A 15,053-nucleotide genomic window follows, 5' to 3' on the forward strand; every position below is an offset into this window, starting at 1 on the left:
AGATTTCTTCACGGTCTATTTGGACCCAAGAAATGGAAGAAAAATGAGTAAAAATTTGGCAGGAGCACCCACGTTTATTTGACGTTTCATCTGAGCTGTATCACAACCGGGTCGAAAAAGAAAAAAGTCTCACGTGAGAACTCGGTCTAGCACGTGTGATGTTTGCGTTGTTTCCTTTTCACATCTCACGTGTGTTTGTTGTGAAACGTAGTTTGCGCGCAGCGTGCTAGAAGAGTTGTCGGCGATTTTTCCCATTGTAAAGTCATGCAGTGTGAAACCTTCTGTCACCGATCAATCGTCCAGTGTGAACACAGCAGTGACTGAATGCTGGCCAAGATAGTCATGCAGTGTGAAAAGAGCAGCGACCCGACTACTTTGAAAATCATGCAGTCTGAACCCGGCATTAGGCCTCAAGTTTGGTAATCAGTCTGTCATGGTTCACTGTATCAAATGCCTTTTGCAGATCCAATAACACCATTCCACAGATCTCTTTTCCATTATCTCTTTCCCTGTGAATGATTTCAGATAAATAGAGAAGGCATGATTCGGTAGAATGTGACTTCCTGAATCCGGATTGGAATTTAAACATGAAGTTGTTTTTATTCATGTATTCATTTAATTGCTCATTGACCAGCCTTTCAAATATTTTAGAAACTGTACATAAAATAGAGACTGGTCTATAGTTATCGGGATCGTGGCTATTTCCCTTTTTAAAAAGGGGGATTACCTTGGCCCTCTTGAGGTCATGAGGGAAAACTCCAGTTTCAACAGACAGGTTAAAAATATGAGATATATGGGGCTATTTGGGCAGCGGTATCTCGTAAAAACCGAGGAGATAACCCATCTAAACCAGGTCCCTTAGAGCAGTCTAACTGTAATAGCTTTTTTCCATCTCCCCTATCTCAACTTTCCGTAAAGAAAATGAATTTGGCAATGCCCCAAGTTTATTGTAGAATGCTTTCACCCAATCTATATTAAAAAACCCATGGAAAGGTTGAAGCTTTAAGACCAGCTGTTTTGCTATAGAAGTAAAATAAATATTAAAATAATTAGCAACCTCCATCCAAAATTTTTTTTATCCGACACATTTGTATCTGCAGCTGTGGTAACTAGAGCAGAGCTGGCAACCCGAATGCCGCAACACTACTGACTCCGTGATTGGTTGATCAGTGGAGGGCGGAGCATCAGACCAAAACACAACATGACAGTTGAGGGCTGCAACTTCACTTTTTAAATGACAATATCCTAGCCGGACTACTGTTGTCAGTGATATAAGTATTTGAAATGAACATGATTTCTGAATGTCTAGTTACATATCAGGGCCATTTTATGATTATTTGAAATAAATTTCTTTCATACAGCTCCTTTAAGATGAGCATCAGCCAATAATTACACATTGCAGAGTAGAGATGCACGGATCAGCTCTAACGTCACCCGAGTCAGCTGTTAAAAACAAGACAATGGCGATTTTGTCATTAATCATTTTGTACCCAGCACACTTTTGGAAACATTGAGGCACGGATGTACCTAATCCAAACAAAACATCTCCAGTTAACTAGCAGGGCATTAATTTAGTTCGCTCTTAAATAAGAGATCTAGTGCTAAAATGTTTTTGAACTCAAGCTGAGCGTTTGTTGCCGCTGCTGTCAGCTACATGGCTCGCGCAGTCTTCACTCGGACGCGCGCGCACTTCAGTCGCCGTAGCGGAGACTCTATTTATTCCTCTATTTAGCCCATATAAGTTCCATTAAACATTCCACACACATCACAATGACGATGATTTTATTTTATTTTTTTAATAAATCACGGATTATCCAAAGTGTCCGCGGTATAGCCTGCCTACATAGAGTAATAGCAACCTTTGAGCTAGAAAAAACTGCATTCATCTTTTGCATGTCGCGGGCCATAAAATGAATGCCGATGGGCCGGGTAAGGCCCGCGGGCCGCCTGTTGAGTACCTCTGGGCTATACGTTGCCTGAACCACATTTGTGTGCTTATTATGTTTAAAATCTATTGAAATGAAATCGAAAAGAAGTAGAGTGGTGTTTTATAACATATTTCGTTTTATTGTTGCCTAAAATGTACATACAGAGATAACCGGAGTAGCAGAGCGACCTGAGTGGTGCATTCGAGAACGCTTTTCCATTAGCAGAATTACTGGACTCGCATCCTCGGGATCATTCTCCTGAGTCGGACTCTACTTGGTATCGAGAAACGCCTAATGCCAGCGCTTGTTTCTTGTGAAAAACATGTTGAGAAACAAGAACAAGATCTGCTGTCCGTCATCTTTTGTTATTTACTATGTCGCTTTCTTAGTACGAAAATCGTTGAAACATTGATCGTTTCATTCCGGCAAACACCACACCTATCAAGTAAGGGTAGTGTTGGCAGTGGAACCGCAAGCCGGATCATGGTTTACCGATCTGACTTGTACTGTACTGTACTTTACCGTACCGCTCAGTGGAAACAAGACATTAACGGTGCCCTATAATGTTTTTTTTTATTATTTTATTATGTTTCCTGGGTTGCCCTTATAATGTTAGTATGTTTTTTAGATCAAAAATAGTCATAATTTAGAAATAAAAGGCATTTTTCCTAGCCTGATTTTAGCCTCTGATTTGAACACCCGGTTTGAAGGGGCGTGTCTGCATATGAATAATTTTACTACTGCTATGATACGTTTTTACTATTACAGCAATCGAGATTAACGAATCGTGAGATGTTTTTGAAGTATTTAGATCTATTCCCATCACATAAAATGTTGCTGTGCTGAGCAAGCAGAGGACAGACAGTCTGTCGATCGCGAGAATGAAGATCTTATCATTGTAATGCAGTTTCTGCTCTCTCTAGTCTAATGCTTTTTCACCAATGCCAACACGATCATGTAATACAGTAAGAGCTTCGTTGTGCAGTGTAACGTGCGTCATTGAATTCATAACGAGTTTGGCAAGTGTCCAGATAAACTCGCGCTGTGTGGAAAGATATTGATCGCTTTCTGTATATAATTTATTCACAATTATTATTTTTTCATCCTACTAAAAGAAACGATGTGAAGTCCCTGGTTTGACTTACTGATGCATAAACAGTATTGAACGATTTTGAGTGAAAGATTAACGTTACCTGTCTGAACTTGAACAACAACAACACATCAGCTCGATCCGAGGCCAGCTCTTGGGAAGTTAAGGAAACAGTCTTCAGTGAAATGTTTGGAAATTTCCAGAGAAAATAAAATTAACCCATTGTTTCTTCAGAGGCTCGGATGAAGGAACTAAAAAATACTTTTGTATTCATGTGTACATCCAAACACTGATCAACTGCCATGCTTCGGCTGCGCAGCTCCGTCTCGTCTGTCACTGAACATGGGCTGGCATATGCAAATATTTTGGGTCATACATATTAACGATCCCGACTTTTACGTCAGAGTCGGTATTATGTGGAGATTCGCCTGTTTTTCAGGTGTTTTTCAAAAACGAGATTTAAGTAAGAAGGAGAAAACAATGGTGTTTGAGACTCAATGTATGTCATGTCCATGTACTGAACTCTTGTTATGTAACTATGCCAACATAAATTCAATTTCACATTATAGGGCACCTTTAAGGTTATTGATGCCAAGAAAAGAGATTGTTTGTTAGTTTAACCATTTTTTGAATCATGTTTTTTGTATTTTAGGTGAATGTTACAAGTAAAGTGATCCAGTTGACTGAGGATACACAGTCAATGACTCGCAGCAATCAAAGATTGCTAAGACGACCCTATGAAGTGGCAGATAAAACCAGTGGATTATTGTTGACTGTCTGAGGAGGAGATATCCTTGTGACCGGGAAGTGGTACACAATTAAGAATGTCTCAATTCGTCAATTTGATGGTTGCACTTGTTTGTCAACTACCAAGCAGTCTGTTCTGACAATTGTGCCTGATTTAACAAGTGATGTTGCAAGTAATTGACCCATTTAACCTGTTTACCTTCAGTCCGTGCGTCGGCACACTGAAGTGTTTTATTTTTTTTTTATTTAGTTACTATCAGATTTAACCCTTTCACACGTACGTTCTGAATATTCAGACTGGCAGCCTGGCGTGAGTTTTTTTCTGCGACCGTTATTATGCAATGACTCGCGTTCTAATTTCCATGGCGACGCATCAACTGTGTCACGTGACACTTCGCACAGTCACAATGGCGCGCACGATGGATAACCACCTGCAGGTGAGTGGTTTGGATGTTTCGTTTTATTTTTTATTCAAATCCTCTCAAATATATTTTTTAGCATGCACAGACTATGGTTGATATGCTTGCTTCTGTTTATCCCCCCACTGCTTTGAATTTCGTTTGGACACGGGGCTTTCCTCACAACAGCTGCGTGGCAATCGGTGAGTTAAGTTATATTTTAGTTTTTTTTATTATTATTCGGAAGCATCTAGAATTATTTCAAAGCATGTAATAAATGTGAATAAAGATATTATTTTATGGAAATTCTCTTATAAAACGGACAGTGCTCATAAATGTGGAGGTTCACATGCCTAATAATGTTGTGTTTCTCTGTCAATGCCGTGCATTCAGCAGGCGAAGTAGGGGTTCAGTTGAATTGATACGTTGTAACATAAATAAAAGCACATATTTGGCGTTAAATGTTTTACATCAGTTTATTAATATTGTTACTAAGTTTTATAACTCTCACTAGCAAAGCAGAGAAAAAGCTACATGGTGTGACATCGTTAAATTATTTTTCTCTATATATCTACAAAACATTTGAGCAAGCTAATGGTAAGTGAGGTGTGACTATATATTATAATATTATAATTATCCATCTAGTCTATGGTCACACCTCACTTCCCATTAGCTTGCTCAAATGTTTTGTAGATATATAATATTAGGGAAATGTAATTTAACAATGTCAAATAACATTTAGCTTTTCTCAGCTTTGCTGGTGAGAGATACAGTATAAGATTCATGCAATTCAAACGTATGACTTTTGTTAAAAAGAAATCACAAAATGTACACATTTCATACATGTTTTATTAAACCTATTTCAATGTAAGGTAAAATTTACAAATGTCCTTATTTACTAATATAATTACAAAACCAATTACAAATATATTTACAATGAATAACAATCAAAAAAGTATAATCATAAACAAATTCAATAAATATACTCTGACTTTTGGTAAATGTTTTGGTTTCAAACAAACTATGTTATACATTTATATTTATTAATTTAATTACAAATCAGATTACAAATATAATTACAATTAATAATAATCAAAATAGATTAATGTAGATTAATTAAAATAGAATAATAAATTAATGATTATACTCTGAGTTTTTACAGGCTTAATAATGCTTCAGTGTGTGGTACTCCTCAAAACATGGGACAGCACACAAGGGAGTGTTGCATGACACACACATGTGCTTGGTGAGGCGCCTCTGCTTGCTCTTGCGTGTGCTGGAGAGGCAGACCTTGCAGTGACGTCTGGTCTTGCTGCCCTGGGAAGTGGTCTGTGGGACTTCAGATGGGAAATGCCTGGCTGTAAGGCGCAGTGGAGTGTCTAAGGCAGGGCGTCCTCCTTTGGCTGGACACCGCATTGTGCTGTACTCCTCCAGCAGCCCTCTCATCAGGTTTGTCCTGAATTGCAGGGAGGTGATTTCTTTTCCTACTCATAGTAGAGCACATCAAGAGGAGAATAGAATAGTAAGTGACGGTGTGGTCTGTTTATTATAGTGACATTAATTTAAAATCTATCCCTGTTTATCTTGTTTATATTTATTATTAGATTATGTGTATCTATTTCTTACCAGTAATTTGCCAGGTAGACGATGTGGCTGTTGAGTAAAACAGTGTCAAGTAGGTGAAAAAAGATCTTCTTGTACCACTTGGTAGATTTTCTGGTGCATTCATGAAAACCAGTCATCATGTCAGCTTTGTCAACTGCCCCCATCTTTTTGTTATACTCCAGCACACAGACTGGCTTCATCTTTGGTTGCCCAGTGATGTGATCGAGCTTCCCTGTGGCTGCCATACCAGTTGGGTGGACTGTGGTAAGGACATGAACATCCCTCTTGTCATGCCATTTTACTGCCAACTGTGATCCATTTTCTTTAAATTCAACCTCACCTTTTGTCATCTTACAGGTGAACTTTGGCATCCCTTTCCTGTTTGCCCGCACAGTCCCACAAGCTCCAGTGGCAAGTGACAAGAGGTGCTGGAAAAGTGTGGGACTACTGTACCAATTGTCCACATAAAGAACATGACCTTTTCCAAGGTAAGGTGCCAGAAGTGTCATCACAACAGACCCAGAAATCCCAAGTCCTTGGTAATGTTGGATGTCAGTGGTAGATCCGGAGTAAATGATCATGTCCTGCACATAACCAGTTAGCACATCACACAAAACAAAGAACTTGACCCCAAATCTGTGTCGTTTAGATGGAATGAACTGACGAAATGCCAGCCTGCCTTTCCACTTCATCAGAGACTCATCCACACACAGATCCCTGTATGGGACAAAAATGCGACGAAAGGAGGACGTGAGAGCAGTGAATATGTTTCTTATTTTTTTCAGCGGGTCATTGAAAACTGCTGTCGCATTGTTTGCGAAGTGTAGACAGCGGAGGAGCAGAAGGAAGCGGTCCTGAGAAAACAAAGATCCGAAAAATGGTGTCAAGAGCATGGGGTCTGTGCTCCAGTAATCACGAAGTGATGGTTTTTTGATCACCCCCATTAGGAGCACTGACACTAAAAAGGTGTACATTTCAGGGATATTTGTTGGAACCCATTTAGCTAGTTTTCCTTTAACTTCCTTTTCTAGCAAGTCAGAGGCATAGCGGTTTGTTTCCTCCACTATTTCTCCGATGACTTCTTCTGTGAGGAACAATTTAAAACAATTGACCTCACTGGGCGATTCTGGTGGATTTTGTACACCACGCTGCTGGTTGTCAAAAGTGCCTGGGCCAGGAGGATTAAAAAGGTTGGTTGCCTTCCATGAAAATGAGCTTACCTCTTCTGCTTCATTTGACATAGGTACAACATGGACGGGTGTTGTCTCTTCTTCAATGTCGTCAAGAGCTTCAAGATTTGGGGGAAGATCTTCATCGCTGTCACTTTCTGCCTCGCTGTCAAAAATCTCCTCATCAGAATTAAAAAAAATCTCCTCAATTTCCTTGTTTGTCAGTTGTCTTCTTTTATATATATTTTCTGTCATTTTTTCTGAAGAACTTTAAAGCTAGTGAACTTGATAAAAAGTTGTGTCTTAAATCAGAAGCGAGTGTGAGGTAACGGTGACGTCAGCTCTACATCACTTGTCAGCGGAAAAAAAAGACTCGCAATGCATGACCGTTACAATCTCTTTTATTTTTTTATACAAAATATTTACACAATTGTTAACTACATTGTTAAATATATGCAAGGGAACTCCTAATGTGGTTTTAATACTTAAAAATAAAAAAAGATAATAATTAATCGGTAAGTTATCACCATGGTTATCACGGACGGGCGTCGCCATTATTTGTTTACAATGCTTAACACTGATGGAGCTCGACTTAGAGCCTGCTGGATATACAACATGCACGATCATCCATGTCTCCCGGAATATATGACGGTAACCCCCGCTTTCACTTCTCCTCACGCGACGCTCCTGCTCGACGCTCACACAACGCACCTGCTCGACGCTCACGCGTTGCTCCTGCTCCCGACCCGGTATGAATGCACTCACTGATTAAAGGGTTAGTTCACCCAAAAATGAAAATTCTGTCAGTATTTACTCACCCTCATGTTGTTCCAACCCCGTAAGACCTTCGTTCATCTTCGGAATACAAATTCAGATATTTAAGATATTAAGATCGCTCCTGCATACAGTCCATAGGCTTCTTGAGGGACTAGCTCTTGCTGTCCCCGAAAAGTCATTAAAGACATCGTTAAAATAGTCCAAGTGACTACAGGGGCTCAATCTTAAGTTTATCAAACGACGAGAACACTTTTGTGCGCAAAAAAACAACAAAAATAACGACTTTATTTCAACTATTCACTTCCTTCTCCATGAGCCTGTAAGTCAGTTAACGTAGTGTGATTGCGTAGAGCTACGTCACACGTAGGCTCACCATTGGCCGACGCTGGTCATGTGTGTGTGATGCGTGTGACGTACAATAACAGAAGCTTACGCTATTAAACTAGTAACCTGACTCGCGCAGAGGGAGAAATAAACGAATAGTTGAAATAAAGTCGTTATTTTTGTTGTTTTTTTGCGCACAAAAGTGTTCTCGTCGTTTGATAAACTTAAGATTGAGCCCCTGTAGTCACTTGGACTATTTTAACGATGTCTTTAATGACTTTTCGAGGACAGCAAGAGCCAGTCCCTCAAGAAGCCTATGGACTGTATGCAGGAGCGATCTTAATATCTTAAATATCTTAATTTGTGTTCCGAAGATGAACAAAGGTCTTACAGGGTTGGAACAACATGAGGGTGAGTAAATACTGACAGAATTTTCATTTTTGGGTGAACTAACCCTTTAACATGCACGCCGAAAGTGCTGCTGACGCTTGGGGTGTGAAACGGACGTTTTATCTACACAATGTGTTTGATTTGACTCGAATTAAATATTACATAATGTTTAGGTTATTATAAAAAGGTGATCTTGCTGGTAAAGATATTAGTGTGCAATAACAAACTGTTTAGTTTTTACTAGTATTTTTGTTGTTGTGTATTGTCATTTAAAGTGTATGAAATCTAAAATACACTGAACATTTTCAATAAATGATGAGCACTGAGCATGTCTGTCTCTGCCTCAGTGCCAGTCAAAGCGCCAAAGCAGATTTGAAATTTTTAATTTAGCAGTTGATCGCGTGACTCACTGAACGTTCTAATCACACCGGTGTGATCGTACGCTCCAGGGACCAGCCAAGACTGATCACACCGGTGTGATCGTACGCGTCAAAGGGTTAATGTTATACCTATGAGTGATTCCTCATTGTTATCACCCACTGCACTGGGGACAAAGAAATGTTGGCACAATCCTAAATGCTCTTCCAGGATGTCCACAAAATTGTACACTTGAAGACCTGTTCTGAGTTGCTTCAGCCAAGGGATCAGACGCAGGGTTACACTAAAGATATTTAGATATATCGATCAGTTCGATCTGATAATCGGTTCAATCGGACTCAGTGTGCAAGAGGTAAAAACGATATAAATACTGTTCGTTTTCTCACACAAACCGCTCGTTTCGTGTCTTAGGCCATCAGTGTGTACTTACATTCACGAGTCATTAAATCATGTTTAATTTGGACTTCTCTGTGCATGCTCTTTGAGGTGGACACAGTTTCAGATGCTCATTCATGTTTATTTCACGCTGTAACTGGTATTATTAAGCCGGAAGAGAGATATCAGTGCTGCTGCTTCTCTTGAGCTGCGCCAGAGCGATCTCACGCCACAGCGCCAAAACGTTACTTATGTTTTTGAATTTCTAAAGAAAATGGACGTAATTTGAAATTTGAGACTTTGTTTCATATCAATAGTAACAAAGGACAAAGATTATTGTGATTTTTTTGGATGAAGAAGAGGAATAATAATTAAAACGAAAACGATTTCAATAGGTGCATCCACACCTTCGGTGCTTGGCCCCTAATTAAAGACATTTTAAGAGGATTTGGGGCAAAATAGCTGCCCAGCCAGCATGTATAATCGGCCCGAGCTCGGCTGCCTCGCGGCGCCTGCGGCTTAGACTCGGCATCGGCGTGTGTTAACGGGCCGATTCTGGCCTGCAGCTCGCGCTGGCACATGCATTTTCTTTCCGGCTGTAAAGCACTGGGCCGATTCATGTTCACCGTAACTGATAACCAGGCTGGCAGCTCGCTCTGGCACATGCATTTTTTTACGGCTATAAGCACTGGGTTGATTCATGTTTGCTAACCCGTTCATGTTTGTATGATCTGGACCACTTCTGGAAATGACTCGGCTGGTTAAATCAAGGATGGTTTTAATGTAGCAATAAATAACATAAAAATATTTCAAAGTCTTTCTTTCTTCATTCTTTAATATTAATAACCATAACAAAAATATTTAGTTGTCATGATCATTATGTTTATGAAATATAACTGTGGAAGAAAATAAAGTTGAACAAAATGTTAGCTGGATTAAGGCCAATTCAGACAGCACAGACAAACAGCAACAAACATTGTCCTAGAAAGTATACACATCTTGATCCTGTAAGAAAATGTTTATTATACTTATGTAAATTTTAACAGAGGAATGATGTGGGAATGTGTGGGTATAATGCTGAAAGCTGGGTCATTGTCTGTTGCTGAGTGAGATGGCTCTTAATATGAAAATGAATTGAGGACTCCGTCCGCCATTTTGTGAACGATGTGACCCAATAGGTTTTCACGACTCGTCGTGTATATTTCAATCCGGAAGTCGGCCATTTTGGAGGCACAGAACATAAACAATGCCATTGAACTGAACGGGCTCGCATATTTGGCTGATTATTTCTGCTGAAAAATTGTCGATTTTTGGTCTGTACCTATCGGTTGCATCGGGAAAATACCTTTCGAGTTCTATAGACTGTCAAAAGTTAAAGAGAAGAGTGTAAAAAACTGATGAAAGAAGGCGTTTGTGGTGAGAGAGGCACAGCATCAGCTCATCAGCCACATCACATGTGTAAGTTAAACGAAGCTTTGACTATGGCTAAAATGCTAACGTATTAACTATGACTACATTCACACTGCCAAAATATCTTTGTATCCGATTGGAATCTGATCTAAAATGATGCCCACACTATTTATCGCAACTTTTCAGATCCGTTTTGTGAGTCCATGCAGCTCTCGGGCAAGACGGCATTGACATTGACACTTTTATTTATTTGTTTATTTGAAAAGGGACAATGTACACTAATCAACATTCACAACAAATGTAAGTGCACCCGAGTTAGCCACAGGCTAGTTTTCATCGGCAGTCCCCTTGCCAGATGTTACTAGGCATCCTAAGATAATAAATAATAACAATGCAATACAGTTCAATATACAATAAACAAAAAGTAAAAAGAATAGACTGTGTTAAAATCACAAATAATCAAATAAACATGAGATATAAAATATAATTAGATGTTAATAAACGATACAATTATTGTTGATGAATTGGACCCGCATCAATGTTGACAGTGTTGATTTTCAATAAGCCATTTCTTAACATTAATCTTAAATGAGTAATAAGATGTAGACTCTCTAATTAGTGGGGGTATTGAGTTCCATTCATGCGAAGCAGTAAATGAAAAGACAGCCTGACTGAACGCTGTTTTTTTAAGTGGGATTATACAGTCTCTCCTAGCTGCACCTCTTGTAACTCTGTTTGTATTTGATTTAAAAGTGATAAGGCCAAATAAAGGAGGAGGAGCTAAGCAGTGCATGATCTTATAAACTAAGCAGACATTTCTGTATTTTATTAGGTTATCCCAACTAAGCAATTTATACTTCTGTAGGATATGGCAATGGTGATGACGAAATGGCTTTTTATCTAGAATTTTAAGTGATTGTTTGTATAATGACTTTAATGGTTTTAAGGCTGTAGCGTGTGCGTTGGACCAACTTATCAAACAGTAGTTTATGTGGGAGAGAATTAATGAGTGGAAGTATACCTTAGCTGCCTCAGTTGATAGGAGGGTCCTGATATACCTGAAATTAACCAAACTGAACTTTACTTTATTACAGACCCTCTTTATATGGGTTTTGAAGGTAAGGTTTGAGTCCAAGTGTAGTCCTAAGTACTTATATTCTGAGACAACTTTTAATCTATGTCCAGAAATAGAAATGTCTTGTTCTGCATCTATGTGGGAACCTTTGGAAAAAAACATACAAACTGTTTTTGAAACATTCAGTTGCAAACAACATTGGTTAAGCCAAGATGTGACCTTCACTAATACATCTGTTAGCTTGATTGCAACCTCTGTAGCAGTTTTACCATGAGTAAAAATAACTGTATCATCGGCGTACATTAAAATATCACAATTTTCACATGCAGAGGGTAGATCATTAATGTATAAGCTAAAAAGGGTAGGACCTAGTATGGAGCCCTGCGGGACCCCAGTTGAAAGACATAGGGGGTTCGATTTATAGTTACCAATTTTAACATATTGAGATCGACATGAAAGATAAGATTTGATAAGATTGACCAACTCAGGTGAGAAATTGAAATTAAGTAATTTATACAATAGAACAGGGGTGGGCAACAGTTTTAGTCTGAGGGCCACAGTTACTTTGTCAAAGTAACCCGAGGGCCACCCTTTGGACAATTGCAATTGAACATAGTTAAATGATTTAATTAATACAAATTAATTCAATGCAAGTATACAGTTTTTGTATACGAATATGTCTCTACAGTTATTTACCCACTGCGCAACGTGACGTCGATGTGACGTCTTTTTCGTGTCATTTTTGGACGTCCAAATTCGGTCCAATGAAGGGGTTGTTTTGTAACGCCAGACGACGTCTTTTTTTCGACGTCAACTGCACGTCTAATTTGGACGTCTGTGGGACCTCCGTGTAAGGGCTATTTATAGTCCAAATGTGGTTACTTATGGACGTCTTTTCAACGTCAAATTTAGACTTATATTATACGTCGTTTTTCTAACTTATATAACTTTACAACATTACAGTAATACACATACAAATAAATCACAATTCAATAATCACCATTTTAATCTTTATTCAAAAATAAATTGCCATGAATAGCATCAGAAGGGCACCGGACATATCAAGCACAATTATGTACAAATAATTAGATTGTAATTTAATTATGAACAAATAATTAGATTGCAATTGAAGGGCACCAAATATATCTAGCACAATTATGAACAAATAATTAGTTAGTAGATCTCTATGAATGTAGTGTAAGACATTTACAAGTGATGAATAGTTCACACTTTATGCAGAAAGTGCAAATGATTAATTCATGCCTTTACACATCTATAACAGGTGTTGAACACTGTAGTGTAAAATTGTAATTTAATTTAATTATGAACAAATAATTAGATTGTCATTGAAGGGCCACAGTAAAGCACAATTATGAACAAATAACTAGATTGTAATTTAATTTATAATTCAAGTCCTCTCGTCTTGGCTCATCAGGGAGTTGTGAATCCTCTACCTCCAATCTTTGCGGCGCGTGCTTGAGGTGCTCAGAAACATGCATCTTGATTTACTTCTCTGTGGCTGCAGAATCAAATTTCATGATCCCTCCTACACAAGCAGAAAAATATATGATTTAGATATATGCAACGGCAATCTGCAATCATTCACCAAAGGCCCCACATTTGTAAGCAAAAATATGTTTCCTTGCATCCATTACTGGATAAATACTAAGCCATCTCAGCAACTGTTAACTAACACTTAGGCTGTCTACAAAGAGGCACTAAGCAGACTGCACTTTTTTTAGAAAGCTCAAAGCTTGCATTCTTTAATGTGTGCATTAGAATGTTGACCATTGTCAACACCTTATAATAACGTTCAGTTGTAAGTCTGTAAGTGGTTAGTTAATGAACTACTTTGAAAATATTAGTATCATTTGCTAATCATTTATGAATGTTTTGTCAATTCCGTTACAAGTCATTTACAAGTTATTAGTAAATTATTAATGTATAAAACATGAATATACGTTTCATAAATGAAAAAAATAATAATGTATGCATCTAGCAATTAGAGGGGGAAAGTGTTGTAAATGTCTTGTATTCATGTACATATCATTTGAAACAGGTAAGTAACAGTTTTTAACAGTGTGTAAATGCATGAATAAGTCATTTACAACACTTTCTGTATCCCCTAATCTAAAGTGTATAGTAATCGCTAGTAAATGTGTTACAAAGCATGCGTAGATCTTATGCCTTATTGATTCTTGAAGTGGTAATCTACGAATGAAGTGTAAGACATTTACAAGTGATGAATAGTTCACACTTTATGCAGAAAGTGTAAATGATTAATTCATGCCTTTACACATCTATAACAGGTGTTGAACACTGTAGTGTGTACTGCAGTGTAATTGCTGACTAGTGAGGTTGTAGACAGCTGTCTTCTCTAAAACACAAGGAGTCTAACCACTGGGCACCTGACATTTATGAAACGCAATGATTAATAATTTACAAAACACGACTATTCAATTGTAAATGACTTGTAATAATTTACAAAACATACATGAAGTGTTAGCATATCACTTGCTAAACATTTATGAATGTTTTGTATATGATTAGTTCAGCATCAACCACTTATAAATTACTTAAAACACTGAAATAACAGTTTGTAATAACGTTCAGTTGTATCAACCTGTTGTGCTTTGTGCAATTTACAAAAGTTAGCTTTGTGCTTGGTAGAGGGCTGCATTGGGATTGAGTACCGCCGGGTCCCACGGGAGTGTAACATCCGTTGCGGGAGCAGGTGGTAATGGTCAGAGATTCGGCGGGGTGAGGAAAATAGTCCTGCGCAGGGCTCTACTTGGAAACACATTGGACTCAATAAAAATTACTATTGAGAATAATTTTGCACAAAAAAAAAAAAAGGGATTAAAGGGATACTCCACTTTTTATGAAATAGGCTCATTGTACAACTCCCCTAAAGTTAAACAGTTGGGTTTTACCATTTTCTAAATCATTCAGCAAATTTTCTGATATTTAGAAGAGTATCAGTAACCAGATAGTTTCTGTTCTCATTGACTTCCATAGTGGGAAAAACATATATTATGGAAGTCAATGGGACCAGAAACTGTCTGGTTACTGATACTCTTCTAAATATCAGAAAATCGTAAATAGTAAAACTCAACTGTTTAACTCTGAGGGATTTGTAAAATTAGCCAATTTCCAGACAAAGTGGAGTATCCCTGATAATACAACACATCAACTATAGTAGTTATAATAGGCCTGCTTGTGTCAAAATGATTTATGGCTTTTTTGATTGACAGGGGGCGGGGCTGACCTTTGACCTTCCGGATTCGCTCTTTGAAGTAGTCATAAACCTTTGACCTTTGACATACCATGTCTGGGGTATCGATTAACCTTTGACCTATCGATCAATCAAATGGACAGGTGGTGTTG

General features: G+C 38.3%; 1 long non-coding RNA gene across 1 annotated transcript; it reads right to left on the reverse strand.

Moving 5' to 3' along the window:
• Positions 1-12,664: 12,664 nt before the first annotated feature.
• Positions 12,665-14,624, reverse strand: LOC120487999 (uncharacterized). Its single transcript, XR_016147064.1, has 2 exons — positions 14,290-14,624; positions 12,665-13,212 (listed from the first exon to the last, which is right to left on the reverse strand). It is a non-coding gene; the product is annotated as an uncharacterized LOC120487999 (long non-coding RNA).
• Between the last annotated feature and the right edge of the window lie 429 nt (positions 14,625-15,053).

Source organism: Pimephales promelas, chromosome 2 (assembly GCF_988280905.1).
Source record: "Pimephales promelas chromosome 2, fPimPro1.hap1.1, whole genome shotgun sequence".
NCBI classification, from domain to species: Eukaryota; Metazoa; Chordata; class Actinopteri; order Cypriniformes; family Leuciscidae; genus Pimephales; species Pimephales promelas.